Source organism: Ornithorhynchus anatinus, chromosome 6, assembly GCF_004115215.2.
Source record: "Ornithorhynchus anatinus isolate Pmale09 chromosome 6, mOrnAna1.pri.v4, whole genome shotgun sequence".
Classification (NCBI taxonomy): domain Eukaryota; kingdom Metazoa; phylum Chordata; class Mammalia; order Monotremata; family Ornithorhynchidae; genus Ornithorhynchus; species Ornithorhynchus anatinus.
This window is the reverse complement of record NC_041733.1, coordinates 18,585,711-18,603,754: the sequence shown is the minus strand read 5'-3', so window position 1 is coordinate 18,603,754 and position 18,044 is coordinate 18,585,711. Positions and strand designations below refer to the sequence as shown.

The following is an 18,044-nucleotide window of genomic DNA, read 5'->3' as shown; positions in this document are numbered from 1 at the left end:
ACACTGGCTGTGTGCAGAGCACGTACTAAGGTCTTGGGAGGGTACATTTCAACAGATTTGGTAGACATGTCTCCTGCCCATCAGGAGCTTACATTCTAGGGGGAGAAACAGACAGTAAAATAAATTATGGATATGTACATGTAAGTGCAGAGAACTGAGGGTGGGGTGAATATCAAGAGTTTAAAGGGTTCAGATCCAAGTGCATAGGTGGCACAGAAGGGAGAGGGAGAAGGGGAAATGAGGGCTTAGTCGGGGAAGGCCTCTTGGAGGAGGTGTGATTTTAATAAGGCTTTGAAGGTGGGGAGAGTAGTGGTCTGAAGCATATGAAGACAGAGGGAGCTCCAGGTCAGAAGGAGGAGGAGGCTAAAGAGTCAGCGTTGAGATAGGTGAGACTGAAGTATAGTGAATAGGTTGGCGCTGGAGGAGTGAACCGTATGAGCTGGGCTGTAGTAGGAAATGAGTGAGGTAAGATAGGAAGGGGTGAGCTGATTGAATGCTTTAAAGCTGATGGTAAGAAGTTCCTGTTTGATGTGGAAGTGGATGGGTAACCACTGGAGGGTGGGAGGTTTTTTTTTTGTGGTGGGGAAGACATGACCTGAAAGATTTTTTAGTAAAATGACCTGGGTAGCAGAATGAAGTAAGGCCTGAAGTAGGGAGAGACAAGAGGCAGAAAGGTCAGCGTGAGGGTGACGTGGCAGGAAAGGCGGGACACAATAAGTGCTTGGATTGACACAGTAGCAGTTTGGATGGAGAGGATAAGGCAGGTGTTAGTGATGTTGGGAATCTAATTTCCATAGTACACGCGGGTCGGGTCGCCTAAGCAGACCTTAGTTATGAATGGGAATGTTTGATCTCGGATCTGAGTTCTCTCCCGTTTCATAACCCCCCGATACCCTCTTCTCTTTCTTGGTTGAGATGAGTGGATGGTAATGGTTCATGCAGGGGGAGACTTGGACAGATTTGCCATCCTAGTCCCTACTGGGGGTGGGGGAAGGGAACCGGGACACTAGCCTTCACCTTTAACCACCGGAGAAGCAGTGGAGCCAGGTGGATAAAGCACGGCCCTCGAAGTCAGAAGATCTGCGTTCTAATCCTGACTCCGCCTCTTGCCTGCTGTGTAACCTTGGGCAAGTCACTCATCTCTGTCTCAGTTTCCTGACCCTGCGAAATGGGGATTCGATACCTTTTCTCCTTCCTACTTGACTGTGAGCCCCACGTAGGATAGGGACTGTATCCAGCCTGATTAACTTGTTTCTGCTTCAGCATTTAGAACAGTGCTTGACACATAGTAAGCGCTTAATATATACCATTTTAAAAAAATAACCACCATCTTTTCTACTTGCCCAGCAGAAATCAGCACATGATTATTTCTAGGGCTAGACCAGGCAATGAAGGATTCAACTGAATCCTCCTTGTTACATTCCATGAAGGGCCACTTGGCCAAAGAGGAGCTGCCAGAATACTGCCCATCAGGGGCCCATCGGGGCAGGGACTTCTGGAAGTCAGGACAGGTCACAGCAGTCAGGGTGATGCAGAAGGGAAAGGGAGAAGAAGAAAGGAGGGCTTAGTCAGGGAAGGCCTCTCGGAGGAGATGTGCCTTCAATAAGGCACATCCTCCTCCCACACTTACCTGCACATGACTCCACTCCTCCAAGACCGTTTTTGAAAAAAAATGGTATTTGTTAAGCGCTTACCATGTGCCAGGCACCTTTCTAAGTGCTGGGGTAGCTACAAGCTAATCAGGTTGGACATTGTTCACGTCCCACATGGGGCTCACAGTTTTAATCCCCATTTTACAGAGGAGGTAACTAAGGCACAGAGGAAGTGATGTGACTTGCCCAAGGTCACCCAACAGACAAGCGGTGGAGCTGACATTAGAAGCCAGGTCCTTTGACTCCTAGGCCCATGCTCCTTCCACTAGGCCACACTGCTTCTCTAAATAAATCCCATTGATGGATGGATTAATTTATTGGTAGGACAAATGACGAAATCAGCATCTTTACTCCTGTACTGTATTTTAATGATTGAAAAATGGAGCTTGATTCTTGCACACTAAATTCAGCACAAAATATGGGATGGCCTTTAAATTAGACCTGACTTGGGGATTTCCTAACCCTTGGGATGGGCCAGGGCCAGAGAAAAAGTCTTTTTCTTGGGAAGTAATAGGAGTCATCCTGAGGATAGATAGCAATGTAGTTCTGCTTGAGTAAAGTTGTAGCCCAGCAGAAATAAAGACTGCAATAGCCTTCTGCCCCAAAAGGTATTTCTAATAATTTTTATTCAAGTATCTTTCCCCAGTATGGCTCTAACAGGTGCCCACATTTGGATAATTTCAGAACAGTGCATGACCACACATAATTCTAGACCTTAAAAACCTCTTGAGTCACTGGCTTGACAGTTTGTGTCAGGATTCAACATGACTGAAAAGGCTTTAAAAAGTGGGCAACTAGGCCCTGCAACTGCCCAGATTGAGGCTGGAATTATGGGACTTTTGTCTTGGTTACTTAGAGGAGAGTGGCCAATGCTAGATGAAAAGAGGTCTCCAGTCTAAGCCCGAGAAAGGCAGAGAGGGGTAGAATAAACCAAAAGAGGGCAGATAAAGGTCAAGAGAGGCAGAGAAGAAAGGCAAAGGAGTCTAGAACTGCAGCAATAATGTTCTGAAACGGCACCGGGCCAAGATCAAAGCTGCTCCCAGTTCACTAGCGCTGTAGGGGCAAGTTGAACAGCAGCAACAGCTCCTACCAATCAATCATATTTATTGAGCACTTAATGTCTGCAGAGCACTGTACTAAGCGCATGGTATGATATAACAGAGTCGGTAGGCATATTCCAGGCACACAACGAGCTTACACTCTAGAGGGGAAGACAGACTTTAGTATGAATGAATTATGGATAGAGAAGAAAATGAGGGGAAGGCCTCTTGAGGAGATGTACCTTCAGTAAGATTTGGAAGAAGGGGAGAGTGATCGTCTGTTAGATATGAAGCGAGAGGGCATTCTGGAGAGGGCAAGAATTAAATACATTAAATGGCAATATAGAACCTCTTAAAGATGGCTAAAACATGTTTCCTTTCTGTCAGCATTGGGCAGAGAAGGAAGGAGAAAATTTTACTCATTTTTTAAAATTACATAGGTCTTTTTTAAGCCCTTTATGTCAAACCCTAGGCTAAGTGCTGGGGTATTTACGGAAGGTTTCAAGTGGAGATCATCCTGGAGTTTAACCCCTGTTGCCTGGGTCTCTGGAATTGCCAGCCGAGCTTCTGCCACCTGGGCTGATGGCACTGAAGCCCACTCTTGCACACCTGGTACAGGCGACCTGTGGAGCGAATGACCTTGGGCAAGCCACTTAACTTCTCTGAGCCTCAGTTATTTCCTCTGTAAAATGGGGATTAAGACTGTGAGCCTCAGGTGGGACAACCTGATTACCCTGTATCTACCCCAGCGCTTAGAACAGAGCTCTGGACATAGTAAGCGCTTAACAAACACCAACATTATTTAGGACAGTGCTTGGCACAGAGTAAGTGCTTAATAAATGCCATAATTATTATTATTATAATGAGACGCCAGGGGCCCGGTGTGGGGGTCAGGGAGGCCGTGATCATGTGCTTGGCCCTCTCCAGTCACTCAATGGCTGCCACCCGGTCCCTGGGCTGGCCTCACTGACCCCCTCCCCCCCCCCGGCCACCTCCCCCTCAGGGCAGAATCAATCAATCGTATTCCTTGAGCACCTAGTGGGTGCAGAGCACTGTACTAAGCACTTGGAAGAGTACAATACAACTGAGTTGGTAGACATATTCCCTGCCCTCAATGAGCTCACAGTCTGGAGGACCATGGAGAATAACAGAAATTTGGGCAGAGTCCGTCCATGGGGTGGGGAGTGTCAGTGATTCCCTGAAGACAGTGACGAGTGACATTTTCCCTCCCACCTAGGACTGTTAGCCCCTTGTGGGACAGGGACTGTCCACCATAATGAACTTCTTTCTACTCAAGTACTTAGAACATTGCTTGACATATAGTAAGAACTTAATAAATACCATAATAATAACAGTAATAAAAAAGAGGACACTGTCTGCAGAAAAATAGATGCAGCAGACAGACCGTGGGCAAGGGACTCAGGAGAACTCTGTCACCAAACCGCTCAGTCATTCAATCAAGGATATTTATTGTCAGTCAGTCAATCGTATTTATGAAGCCCTATGTGCGGAGCAGTGTACTACGCGCTTGGAAGACCACACTATAGCAATATACCTTCAAACATGCCCATGTCTCCCCCATCCTAAAAAAACCCTCTCCCAACCCCACTTCCCCTTCCAATTATCATCCTATCTCCCTCCTACCCTTCCTTTCCAAATTCCTAGAACAAATCATCCACACTCTCTGCCTTGAATTCCTCAACTCCAACTCTCTCCTGGACCCCCTCTAATCTGGCTTCCATCCCCACCAGTCCACTGAGATTGCTGAGATTGCTCTCTCAAAGGTCACCCACGACCTCTTTCTTGCCAAATCCAATGGCTCCTACTCTATTCTAATCCTCCTCGACCTCTCAGCTGCCTTTGGCACTGTCGACCGTCCCCTTCTCCACACCTTATCTCACCTTGGCTTCACAGACTCCGTCCTCTCCTGGTTCTCCTCTTATCTTTCTGGTCGTTCATTCTCGGTCTCTTTCACGGGCTCCTCCTCCGCCTCCCATCCTCTAACTTGTAGGGGTTTCTCAAGGGTCAGTTCTTGGCCCTCTTCTGTTCTCCATCTATATTCACTCCCTCGGTGAACTCATTCACTCCCACGGCTTCAACTATCATCTCTTTGCAGATGACACCCAAATCTATATCTCCTCCCCGTTTTCTCCTCCTCCCTCCAGGCTCATATCTCCTCCTACCTCCAGGACGTCTCCACTTGGATGTCTGCCCACCACCTAAAACTCAACATGTCTAAAACTGAGCTCCTCATCTTCCCTCCCAAACCCTGTCCTCCCCCTGACTTCCCCGTCACTGTGGATGGCACGACCATCCTTCCCGTCTCACAGGCCCGCAACCTTGGTGTCGTCCTTGACTCAGCTCTCTCATTCACCCCACACATCCAATCCATCACCAACGCCTGCCAGTCTCGCCTTCACAATATCGCCAAGATCTGCCCTTTCCTCTCCATTCAAACTGCTATCGTGCTGGTACAAGATCTCATAATATCCCAACTGGATTATTGTCAGCCTCCTCTCTTTATTTTGTTAATGAGGTATACATCCCCTTGATTCTATTTATCTTGATAATGTTGTCTTGTTTTTGTTTTGTTCTGTTTTGCTCTGCTGTCCGTCTCCCCCATTTAGACCGTGAGCCCATCATTGGGCAGGGATTGTCTCTCTGTTGCCGAACTGTACATTCCAAGCACTTAGTACAGTGCTCTGCACATAGCGCTCAATAAATACTGCTGAATGAATATAACAGACACAGAATAATGATGGCATTTGTTAAGTGCTTACTACGTGCAAAGCACTGTTCTAAGCACTGAATAATGAGGATGGTATTTGTTAAGTGCTTACTATGTGCACAGCACTGTTCTAAGCACTGGGGTATATACAAGGTTACCAGGTTGTCCCACATGGGGCTCACAGTCTTAATCCCCATTTTTACAGATGAGGTAACTGAGGGACAGAGAAGTGAAATGACTTGCCCAAATTCACACAGCTGACAAGTGGCAGAGCTGGGATTAGAACCCACGACCTCTGACTCCCAAGCCCATGCTCTTTCCACTGAGCTACACTGTTTCCCCTATCCCTGTCCACGAAGAGTTTACAGTCGAATAATAATAATAATATCGGTATTTGTTAAGTGCTTACTATGTGCAGAGCACTGTTCTAAGCGCTGGGGTAGATATAGGGTAATCAGGTTGTCCCATGTGAGGCTCAGTCTTAATCTCCATTTTACAGATGAGGTAACTGAGGCACAGACAAGTTAAGAGACTTGCCCACAAGTCACACAGCTGACAAGTGGCAGAGCTGGGATTAGAACCCACGACCTCTGACTCCCAAGCCCATGCTCTTTCCACTGAGCTACACTGTTTCCCCTATCCCTGTCCACGAAGAGTTTACAGTCGAATAATAATAATAATATCGGTATTTGTTAAGTGCTTACTATGTGCAGAGCACTGTTCTAAGCGCTGGGGTAGATATAGGGTAATCAGGTTGTCCCATGTGAGGCTCAGTCTTAATCCCCATTTTACAGATGAGGCAACTGAGGCACAGACAAGTTAAGAGACTTGCCCACAAGTCACACAGCTGACAAGTGGCAGAGGCTGGATTCGATCTCTGACTCCCAAGCCCATGCTCTTTCCACTGAGCCACACTGCTTCCCCTATCCCTGCCCACGAAGAGTTCACAGTCTAGAGAGTTTACTGTGTTTAGAGCACTGTTCTAAGCGCTTGGGAGAGTAATAATAATAATAATTACGGTATCTGTTAAGCACTTACTACGTGCCAAGCACTGTTCTTAGGAAGCAGTGTGGCTTATTGGAAAGAGCCCGGGCTTGGGAGTCAGAGGCGTCGGTTCTAATCCCGGCTTCGCCACTTGTCAGCTGTGTGACTTTGGGCATGTCACAACTTCTCTGTGCCTCAGTTACCTCCTCTGTAAAACGGGGATTAAGACTGCGAGCCCTTCGTGGGACAGCCTTGTACTGCTTAGAATAATAATGATAATGGTATTTGTTAAGTGCTTACTATGTGCCAAGCACACAGGTAGATACGAGGTAATCGGGTTGTCCTACGTGGGGCTCACAGTCTTCACCCCCATTTTATAGATGAGGTATAGTTGAGAAGCAGTGTGGCTCAGTGGAAAGAGCACGGGCTTTGCAGTCAGAGGTCATGGGTTCGAACCCCGGCTCTGCCACTTGTCAGCTGTGTGACTTGGGGCAAGTCACTTAACTTCTCGGTGCCTCAGTTCCCTCATCTGTAAAACGGGGATGAAGACTGTGAGCCCCACGTGGGACAACCTGATTCCCCTGTGTCTACCCCGGCGCTTAGGACAGTGCTCGGCACATAGTAAGCGCTTAACAAAAACCAACATTATTAACTGAGGCACAGGGAAGTGAAATGACTTGGACAAGGTCCCACATCTGACAAGATAGGGTACGCTATAACAGAGGGGGAAGCTCCCGAAGGCCAAGTCGGCCCCTGGCGGGCCAGGCTGGGCTCAGGCCGTATGCGCAGTCACCCTCAGGACTACAAGTCCCTTTGCGGGGCAGGGCTGCTCCCCCACTGCTGAGCGGCAGCCTAGGCCTTCGTAGGCCGCTTAATAATAATGTTGGTATTTGTTAAGCGCTTACTCTGTGCAGAGCACTGTTCTAAGCGCTGGGGTAGACACAGGGGAATCAGGTTGTCCCACGTGGGGCTCACAGTCTTCATCCCCATTTTACAGATGAGGCAACTCAGGCACAGAGAAGTGAAGTGACTCGCCCACAGTCACACAGCTGACAAGTGGTAGAGCTGGAATTCGAACCCATGACCTCTGACTCCAAAGCCCGTGCCCTAGGGTCCAGTGCCTCCCCTTCCCCCCCGTTCTGTTGTAGTGTACTCTCCCAAGCGCTTAGTCCAGTGCTCTGCACCTAGGAAGCGCTCAAGAAATGAGAAGTGGTGGATAGAACGCCGGTCTGGGACCCAGAAGGAGCTGGGTTCTAATCCCGCTTCATTCATTCAATAGTATTTATTCAGCGTTTACTACTACTAATAATAATGTTGGTATTTGTTAAGCGCTTACTATGTGCAGAGCACTGTTCTAAGCGCTGGGGTAGATACAGGGTCATCAGGTTGTCCCACATGAGTCTCACAGTCTTTATCCCCATTTTATAGATGAGGGAACTGAGGCCCAGAGAAGTTAAGTGACTCGCCCACAGTCACCCAGCTGACAAGTGGCAGAGTCGGGATTCGAACCCATGACCTCTGAATCCCAAGCCCGGGCTCTTTCCACTGAGCCACGGTAGGTGCAGCCACTGGACAATTCGGCAACAGATAGAGCCAATCCCTGCTCAATGCGGGGCTCACGGTCTAAACAGGGGAGACAGCAGAGCAGAGCAAAACAGAACAAAACAAAAACAAGACAACATCATCGAGATAAATAGAATCAAGGAGATATACACCTTATTAACAAAAGAAATAGGGCAATAAATAATATATGCAGATGAGCACAGTGCTGAGGGGAGGGGAAGGGGGAAGAGCAGAGGGTGGGGGGAGGGGAGCAGAGGGAAAGTGGGGGCTCACTCACTTCTCTGGGCCTCCGCTACCTCATCTGTAAAATGGGGATGAAGACCGTGAGCCCCAAGTGGGATGGCATTTAATAATAATAATAATGTTGGTATTTGTTAAGCGCTTACTATGCGCCAAGCACTGTTCTAAGCGTGGGGGTAGATACAAGGCAATCAGGTTGTCCCACGTAGGGCTCACAGTCTTCATCCCCATTTTACAGTTGAGGGAACTGAGGCCCAGAGAAGTTAAACGACTCGCCCAACGTCACACAGCGGACAAGTGGCGGATCCGGGATTAGAAACAATGACCTCTGACGTATACCTCTGTAATTCTATTTATTTTATTTGTATTGATGTCCGCCTCCCCCCTCCCCCCCGTCCCCAAGGCTGTGAGCGCGTTGTGGGCAGGGATCGTCTCCCTTTATTGCAGTATCGTACTTTCCCAAGCGCTTAGTCCAGTGCTTTGCGCACAGTAAGCGCTCAATAAATAGGTTTGAATGAATGAATACGTTTGAATTTACCCCAGCGCTTAGAACGGTGCTTGGCACGTAGTCAGCGATTGACAAATAGCATTATCATTAATAAAGAAGCAGCGTGGCTCAGTGGAAAGAGCCTGGGCCTGGGAGTCAGAGGTCATGGGTTCGAATCCCGGCTCCGCCGCTTGCCGGCTGTGTGACTTTGGGCAAGTCACTTCGCTTCTCCGTGCCTCAGTTCCCTCGTCTGTAAAATGGGGATTCAGACTGTGAGCCCCACTTGGGACAACCTGATCACCTTGTCTCCCCCCAGAACAGTGCTTGGCACATAGTGAGCGCTTAATAAATACCACCCTTGTTATTATTATTGTTATTAAATCCGATCGATCGACCGATTGCACTAAGGGGCTGGCAAAGGGGAGGGAGCCCGATCCTAGCCGGGAAAGCCCGGTCCAGCCGTTGCCATGGAGACCGGCTCCCGAACAGATTCCGCCCCTTCTCTGTGGTTGGTGCAAAGTTCCCACTCTGCCCCGAGGCAGGAGCGTGGGCTGCATGAGCAATGGTATTTTAAACCTCTTTATGTGCCCCACTCCTTCCTTCTGGGAGAAGGTGGGGGTGCGGGACCGTGCGGGAGAGAAGCTACCGGCCTGAAGTGTCCCGGAATCTAGATCTCTTCCCGGCCTAGTAGTAGTTGACGCTTACTATCTTTAAAATGACTGGAAAAACAGGGCGTGTGCAAGCACCCTCCTCCCCTGTCCAGGTGTGCAGGGGCTACAAGGAGGCCACTGGGATGCAGGTGGTGGCTCACTCTTCCCTTATCCTTCAGACATCGAGAGGAAAAAAACACCAACCCAAAATCTAGTCAGAACCTGTCTGAGCCTGCTGGCCCCCTTAGCTATCTCTCGTGGTCAGATCTTCCTAACCATTTCACGTATCCAAATCAGGTTTCCAAGCATGAGGCACATTCCATTCTGGCACCCCCAAACCCTGCGGTGATTAACAACTGCCCACCCACTCTCCTCCTCACATAGCCTCTTAAATTCCCCCGTGGTGGGAAGAACCGACTCCTAGGTACGAAAATATAAGTGGAGCTAGTGGTTTTATTTTCAAGGGCTGTGTCCTGGACACCCCCAGATGGCTGTCCAGACCATCTCAACGCCAGTCTCTGGGATCAACCGTGACGAATCTTGTCCCCGTCTGCTCTCTTCTCCTGCTACACCCCAGTTCAGTCTTGGCTCCTTCCAAGCTAACCTCTAGCTGCTCTATCTGGCTCGTAACTCGCCCGGTCAATCAATCATATTTATTGAGCACTTACTGTGTGCAGAGCACAGTGCTAAGCGCTTGGGAGAGTACACTAGGGTAGATAAGCATCACTATCTACCTCCCATTCCTCACACCTTTCCACCTAAATAATAATAATAATGATGGCATCTGTTTAGTGCTCACTACGTGCCAGGCACTGACCTAAGTGCTGGGGTGGATACAGGCAAATAGAGTTGGACACAGTCCCTGTCTCACGTGGGGCTCACAGTCTCAATCCCCATTTTACAGATGAGGTCACTGAGGCCTAGAGACCCTGCATGGAACTCCTTCCCACACCCTTCAAATCTGCTCAATCTCCATTTTCAGAGTCCTAGAGAGCCAGCTCCCTCAAGACTCATTCCCTAGTAAGCACTCAATAAATGCGATTGATTGATGGACCTCAGGAAGAGAGGAAAGAGCCTCAACTTTTAGAAGGTGTGGGAGAGCCCCAGCTCCTTTCTTTGTCATGAGAACAACCTGCAGACATTAGATTTGCTAGAGTAGCTTTGGGGTGGGACAAGACTGTAATAATAATAATAACGGTGGTATTTGTTAAGCGCTTACTATCTGCAAAGCACTGTTCTAAGCGCTGGGGGGATACAGGGTGATCAGATTGTCCCACGTGAGGCTCACAGTTTTAATCCCCATTTTACAGATGAGGCATCTGAGGCACAGAGAAGTGAAGTGACTTGCCCAAAGTCACACAGCTAGCAAGTGGCAGAGCTGGGATTCGAACTCATGACCTCTGACTCCCAAGACCGGGCTCTTTCCACCGAGCCACGCTGCTGTAAGCTTGTTACGGGCAGGGAACCTGTCTACCAACTCTGTTACTCTCTCAAATGCTTAGTACAGTGCTCTGCACACAATAAGCGCTCAATAAAATACATCGATTGATTGATTTAGTGGTATATGCCCTCACCAGTGTTTACGCTATCTTTGGGAGTAGTAATAGTATTTATTAAACATTAATTCACTAAGGAAGAATTAGAGAAGCAATGTTAGAGAATGGGCCTGGAAGTCAGGGGACCTGGGTTCTAATCCCGGATCTGCCCCTTGTCTTTGTGACCTAGGACAAATCACCTAACTTCTCTGTGCCTCAGTTACCTCATCTGTAAAATGGGGATTAAATTCTCCTCCTCCAGTTTAGACTGTATGTCCCATATAGGATGGGGCTACGCCTGACCTGATTAACTTGTATTTACGCCTTGGAGAAGCAGCGTGGCTCAGTGGAAAGAGCACGGGCTTTGGAGTCAGGGCTCATGAGTTCGAATCCCAGCTCTGCCACTTGTCAGCTGTGTGACTGTGGGCAAGTCACTTCCCTTCTCTGGGCCTCAGTTCCCTCATCTGTAAAATGGGGATGAAGACTGTGAGCCCCACGTGGGACAACCTGATTCCCCTGTGTCTCCCCAGCGCTTAGAACAGTGCTCGGCACATAGTAAGCGCTTAACAAATACCAACATTATTATTATTATTATTTTTACGCCTGTGCTCAGTACAGTGTCTGGTGCATAGTAAGCGCTTAACAAATACCACATAAAAATATACACGCAGGAAGAAATTAGACATGGTCCCCACCCCCCAGGAGGCTCACACACCAACTGTGTGCTGAGCTTCAGGTTTGCTCCATGGAGCATCCTATCTAAACCAAAATTTCCTTCAGGAAAATCTCCTTGTCTAGTGTGTAGACTTGATATTTCTGCCTCTGAGAAAGAATTTTAAAATGCAGTGGGTACCGTGATCAGAACATGACTTTTTAGGCAGAGTCCAAATTTAGAATTTTCTCTTAGATTCACTGCAGAGCAATCATGTCTCGGGGATTTACTCTCCCAGCTCCAAGATAAACACGGTAGGAAGATTGCCCGGGCTAGAGCCTAAATATGGGGATTTTCCCAGCCCTCCACTCCCTGCCCTGGGAATCGTTGTTTTTCGGTTGTTATCTGACTCTGAGCTGAACGAATGGGTTCTGTGAAAAACACCCAGGCAAAGAAGATCTGATATAATTTTGTGACTGAGAAGCCTAGATCCGCTCCACCTTGAACTGTTGCTTCTGTCTGTCAGTCAGTCGTATTTATTGAGCACTGCCCGAGTGCAAAGCACTATATTAAGCACTTGGTACAATATAACAAAATAACAGACACATTCCCTGCCCAATGTTCCCATACATCGGGGAGGTCCCCTCCCTGGGCTCTGAATAAACACGCCAGGGCGAGGAGCCAGATTTGAGCCTAAATTTGGAAAAAAATCATTATACAACGCCCTTCTCTCATTGTTCGATTCACCGCTCTGAACATTAAGCGGATGCACACGTTTTCTATCTCTGAACAGAACGGGGTAAGCTAAGGCCATTGTGCAAAGCGCAGAGGGAAACATGATCAGAGGGCTGCCTGCCTGTGATGAGGACGGCAAAGGCGAGTGGAGAATTTTTGTTTAGATTCGCCGCAGAGCTCTCATGCCTCAGAGCGGTGTTCTCCCGACTCCCGAAGAAACTGCAGGGAAAGCGCCCAGATTGGGATCCTAAATTTGGGATGACACAGTCCCACTTTATATACTCAGCCCCACGTTCACTGTTCACAGGAGAGAATCTGGATCGTTATCTCATTTCTCCTCCCGGATCTCTGGATTTAAAAACTACTGGAGCCAAGTAGGCTGGGGCAGGACATTTCCCCATTTCAGGGACACAGACCATGGGGATTGGAAGCTTGCCGGGGAGGAGTCTGTACCAGAACTCAGGTTACTGGACTTTCCTCTGCCCCGCCCTGGACGGATGGCTGAGTTTTGAGGAGGCCCTATCTTTGCAAACGAGCAGAAGGAAGGAAATCTTTCCAAATTGCTGCTCCGTATTATGTAGCGCTTTGACTGCACGACACTTCGCAATCCCTTACCGGTTAATCCTCATGGCTCCCTCTTGGGAGGCAGGCAGACAGGCAGGCAGGCAGGCAGGCAGGCAGGCAGATAACAAGCTGTTTTCATTCCATTTTACAAATGGAAAAACTAAGGCCCAGTTCATCTAGTAGCTCATGGCTAGAGCCCTGCAAATCCTCCATGGGGTGGGGTAAGAAACCGTGACCATGCTAGAAGGCCCCGGACCTCGGCCCCGGTCCTCACGGTGTGCATCTCAAATCTCCAGGAAGGCCCCAGTGGGGTTATTGGTTTCTTATTGATTTGGCCGTTAGGTAGGTAGAGAATCTTCTCTCTTGGGCTGTCCTATCAGGGTTTTTCATTATCTCTCTCTCTTTTTCCTGCCCCACGTGTTTTACTGCAATGATTCTCAACCTTTTCCTTATTATCTTCCTTACCCCACATCACCCCTCCCATAAAAAAGAAGCCCACAGTTTGTCTCCTTTTGGCACCGCAAAGGATCTCGACAGTAGAAAAATGAGTGGGGGCCATTTAGAATGTGGCGTGGGCCGGGGAGAGGTGGCACATGTCCGCTGATATTGGGCCCGGGCTAGGGTGAACCAGGGCCTCATCCTTAGGGGCAGCTCTAGCCCCTCGGCTCAGGACAAAGAACAGTTAATCAATCAATCAATGGCATTTATTGAGCACTTACTATGTGCAGAGCACTGTACTAAGCACTTGGGAGAGTACAATGCAATGGAATTAACAGACACGTTCCCTGACCATAATGAATTTACAATCTAGAGGGGGAGACAGATATTAATATGAATAAATAAATCATATATTTATGTCACATATAAACAATACATTGCATATATAATATAATATATAAAGATCTAGGGGCACCTACTGGGGGTAAGAAGCTCTTTTAATTTCATTTTACAAATGGAAAAATGAAGACTGTAAGCTCTTTGTGGGCAGGGAACGTGTTTGTTTATTGTTAGATTGTACTTCCCCAAGCACTTAGTGCAGTGCTCAGCGCAGAGTAAGCACTCAATAAATACAATTGAATGAATTAATAGGATTCTCGGCCGTGCAGAAGGGCAGACAGGCCCTCCCAAAGTACTGCCCACACATACATCTCCCTCTTCTCAGCACTTAGAACAGTGCGTGGCACATAGTGAGCGCTTAACAAATACTATTATTATTATTATTATTGTTCTCCCTGACCAAAAGAAGATGTGGGGGCTGGGGACAAGCCCCACTCTTGTCTGGTTCAGGCCAGGCCAGGGCTGGATTTTCAGCCTACGAAGGGCTACTCTAGGGCTCCTGTCTCTGACTTGGCTGGAACTCTCCCTATCATCCAGAAATCCTGACCTTCGGTTGGAGAAATACCAGTGGGAAAATATCCACAGTTCTGAAATTAAGTCCCGTCTGTCACCCCCCTCTAGTCTCTGAGCTTGTTGTTGGCAGGGAATGTGTCTATCAACTCTGGTGTATTGTGCACACAGCTAGCACTCAATAAATACGATTGATTAATTGATTGATTGATTGATTGAAATCCGGTGGCATCTCATATTACACATCTCCCTGCCTGCACCTCAAAGATCCCCTTGGACACTAGATGAGTTGGGTCAAAGAATTAGAGGTCAGAACAAGGACCTTGCTTCTTCCCCTGTTTCAAGCCCATCATTATCGAGTACTTACTGCGGGCACCATGCTAAGCGCTTGGGAGAGTACAGTATAATAGAGTCGGTAAACATGTTCCCTACCCACAGCAAGCTACAGTCTGGGGGCGGGGGGAGACAGACATTAATATAAATAAATCAGTTACGGGAGATGGGTCCGAAGCTGAAGGGTGGAGCAGAAGCTGGAGTAGGGGTAGCCCGGGAGGATGAAGAGAAGAGCAATGGTCTCCATTACTCTTTGCCTGCTTCCTCCTCCTTCCTTGGGCTGACCTGGAGTGGGAGAGAGGGAGTGGCATCCACAGACAGACCTAAAAGGAAGACCATGCGGGGAGACCTGGGAGGGAGGGAGGCCCAGCCAACGGACTTGTCGGCGGACTCCGCAGGTTCACCGGTGTGGAAACTTGACCTGGCCTGAACGAGTCCCCAGCTGCTTCACAATTTCAGGGGAAGCTAAGACCTTGCTGGTGGGCCTGGGACAGGTCAAACCCAGTGGGGCAGCTGGTGGCAGAGGCCACCAACGGGCCATCACTTTATAAAATCCCAGAGGCTAGAGCTGTGATGGGCACAAGCACGTCAAGAAGGGAACACCTTTGCCCCCAAGGGGCACTGGGGGAGAGAGGGGCAGCTTTCTTTCTGTGGGCAGGTTCTGTGGCTGAACTCAGAGTGATGGCTCTGGGCAGCCCCAGCTGTTCATCCTGCACTAGCACCAATCGCTCACTTGAGCGTCTTTTGGGCACCCATCCTGGTTCGCCATTCTAGTTAGCACATCAAAACTGATCGAAATGAGCGTTCTCTACTCATAGAAACAGGCTGGCTTAGTGGATGGAGCGCTGCCCTGTGAGCTGGGTTCTAATCCCGGCTCTGCCACGTCTGCTGTGTGACCTTGGATAAGTGACCACTTCACTTCTCTGGGCCTCAGTTACCTCATCTGGAAAATGGGGATTAAGAGTGTGAGCCCCATGTGGGACAGGGATCGTGTCCAACCTGATTAACTTGTATTTACCCCAACGCTTAGGACAGTGCTTGGCACCTAATAAGTACCACAACTATTATTACTATTATGTGGGGGTACGGGGAGTCAAGTGGGGTCATCCAGTTGGGGGAATAGGGGGCTTAATGGGCTCCTCTTTGTTTCTGCTGCCCTGGGCCTCTGCTCCAGATCAAGGACCCTCCCTCCTGGAGCTCTGGGGAAGGTAGAGAGGGTAATCAGCAGGGAGGGCCTGGCAGGGAAGGCCGGCCCGGACCCCGTTACCCCATCTTTCGACCAAGATTTTCAACCGGCTCATCCCATGGGCTTAGGGTCCGGAAGCGTTCAGAAGCGGGGATGGTTGGGGAGTTCTGGAAGCCCGCGGGGTCCTCCTCGGTGTCCTCCTCGGTATGGCAAGAGGGAAAGTGGAGTCAGTAAGGGTCAGATTTACGTTCCTTATTCTCTCCTCCTCTCCACGTTCTGGAAAAGCCGCTCTTCAATCTCTTGCCAGTAGATGGGGATGAGGTGCTTTGCTTGTCACTTGCGAACCGTCCAAAGTGTAGTCTCCCGCCCTTGACTTGGGGGACCCCTTTGGACTGTGCCCTGGTCCCGGGGTGAATGACGAGGCAAATGGTGGGGGGAATGGGTCGTGTACCTCAGACGCCCGGGAGGCTGAATTCCCAAGAGCTTAGGAGACAAAGTCCCTCAAGACTGAAAGCTCCTTCCGGGCAGGGAACGCGTCTGCTAATTCTGTGGTACTGCACTCTCCCAAATGCTTAGTACGGTGCGCTTCACATAGAGAGCGCTCAACAGATACAGTTGATCGACCGATTAACTAATTAAATATTCCCTCGTGCATTCCGGCTAGTGCTCTACCCCTGTAGGTTGCCAGGTATTTGCCTGGAAAATCTGAAGTCCAGACTTTTGGTCCGGAGAGATCTTCGGTGGCTGCCGGGGGAAGGGGCTGCCGTCACACTCCCGGGTGCCCTAGACCTTGCGAGAGAAGTTGGATCAATGAATCAATCACTCGATTGTATTTATTAAGCGCTTATTCTGTGCAGAGGATGGTACTAAGCACTTGAGAGGGCACGATATGACAGATTTGGTAGCCACGGTCCTGGCTCCCAAAGACTTTAAAGTCTAGAGGGACTGTAAATTGGACGGTAGAGGCTACCGCCGCATTGGAAAAGTCTACTCCTGTAGTCCGAGCATCACCTTATGACTCTGCCTCTCACCTCGATTAGACTATAAGCCCGTCGATTAGACTGTAAGCCCGTCAAAGGGCAGGGACCGTCTCTATCTGTTACCGATTTGTACATTCCAAGTGCTTAGTACAGTGCTCTGCACATATAGTAAGCGCTCAATAAATACTATTGAAGGAACTTCTTTTTCCCCTAAAAGCCTGAAGCTTAAACCAGTTCTTCTTGTAACCGGTTAGGCAGCTACTAAAAGTTAAGGCCTTCAGTTAGAAGAAATAGTTGCCTTTTTCAAGGGTAACAAATTAGTGCAACCTGACATTACCATCTCAGATGACATTCGTCCTACCACATCATTTTTGCTCGGCGCCCAGGAGATTTCAGTTCCATTCCCGGGGCCTCTGTTGGCTTTCTCTTTCCCCGAAGAGTCTCTGAGCTCAATGGCCAACCCAGTGATGCCTCTTCCGGAGAGAAGGAGGAGAGTTCGAATCAAAGAAGCTGAAGGAGTAGCCTCCTTAAGGCTGTTTAATTCCATTGTCCTGATGTAGGTCTAACCAGCTGTAACTGTTATTCCCAGCATTCTCCCAGCATCCTCCACTCTGACTGGGAGTAAATCCAGGGAGGGTGTTGTCACAAGTTAGTTCTCTTCCCTTGGAATCTCCTGAGGAAGCCTGCATTGGGCTCCAAAGATTCAGTGTGGGGGCACTTGTGACCATCTTGGGGTGAAGGTGACAGTTATATCTCTGGAGTGAGGAGATCGCTTAGAGACCACAGAGATCGAGGTGATCCAGACGGAGGAAAAGGAGCATCATGTGCCGGGGTACGGGCTGGGCCACTGGATAAGGAAATCGGTCGGATGGACATTTGGACAATCTAGGAGGGGAGGAGGAGCATCCAGGCAGAGAATGTTATCTATCAACCTATCAATCAGTCAATCAGGAATATCTCTGGGGCTCAGTATGGCTCCCTGGGCCAAGTCTTAAATAAAGCCAAATGTAAGAGATGGGAAAATTTGGATGCTAGTGAAATTGATTAGGATTGCTGGTGTTTAGCAGGTATCAAGAGAAGCAGAAAGGCATAGAGAAGTAGCATGGCCTAGTGGAAAGAGCAAGGGCTTGGGTCAGAGGATTTGGGTTCTAAACCCGGCTCGGCCAATTGTTTGCTGTGTGACCTTGGGCAAGTCACTTAACTTCTCTGTGTCCCAATTATCTCATCTGTAAAATGAGGATTAAATCCTCCACCCTCCAATTTAGGCTGTAAACTCCGTGTGGGACAGGGACTACGTCCCACCTGATAAATCTGTCTCTACCTCGGCGCTTAGTAATTGCTTGACACATAGTAAGCACTTTAACAAAT

General features: G+C 48.8%; 1 long non-coding RNA gene across 3 annotated transcripts in view; it reads right to left on the bottom strand.

Annotated features, from left to right (window-relative positions):
• LOC120638441 overlaps positions 1-18,044 on the bottom strand; it is a 97,554-nt gene that overhangs the window by 9,872 nt on the left and 69,638 nt on the right. The window contains exon 4 of one of the 3 annotated variants that reach the window (XR_005660102.1): positions 14,672-14,795. This is a non-coding gene — a long non-coding RNA (uncharacterized LOC120638441). Of the gene's footprint in view, positions 1-13,849; positions 14,796-16,854; positions 17,562-18,044 lie in introns of those variants that run through there. The other 2 variants (XR_005660101.1, XR_005660103.1) reach the window with 2 other exon arrangements.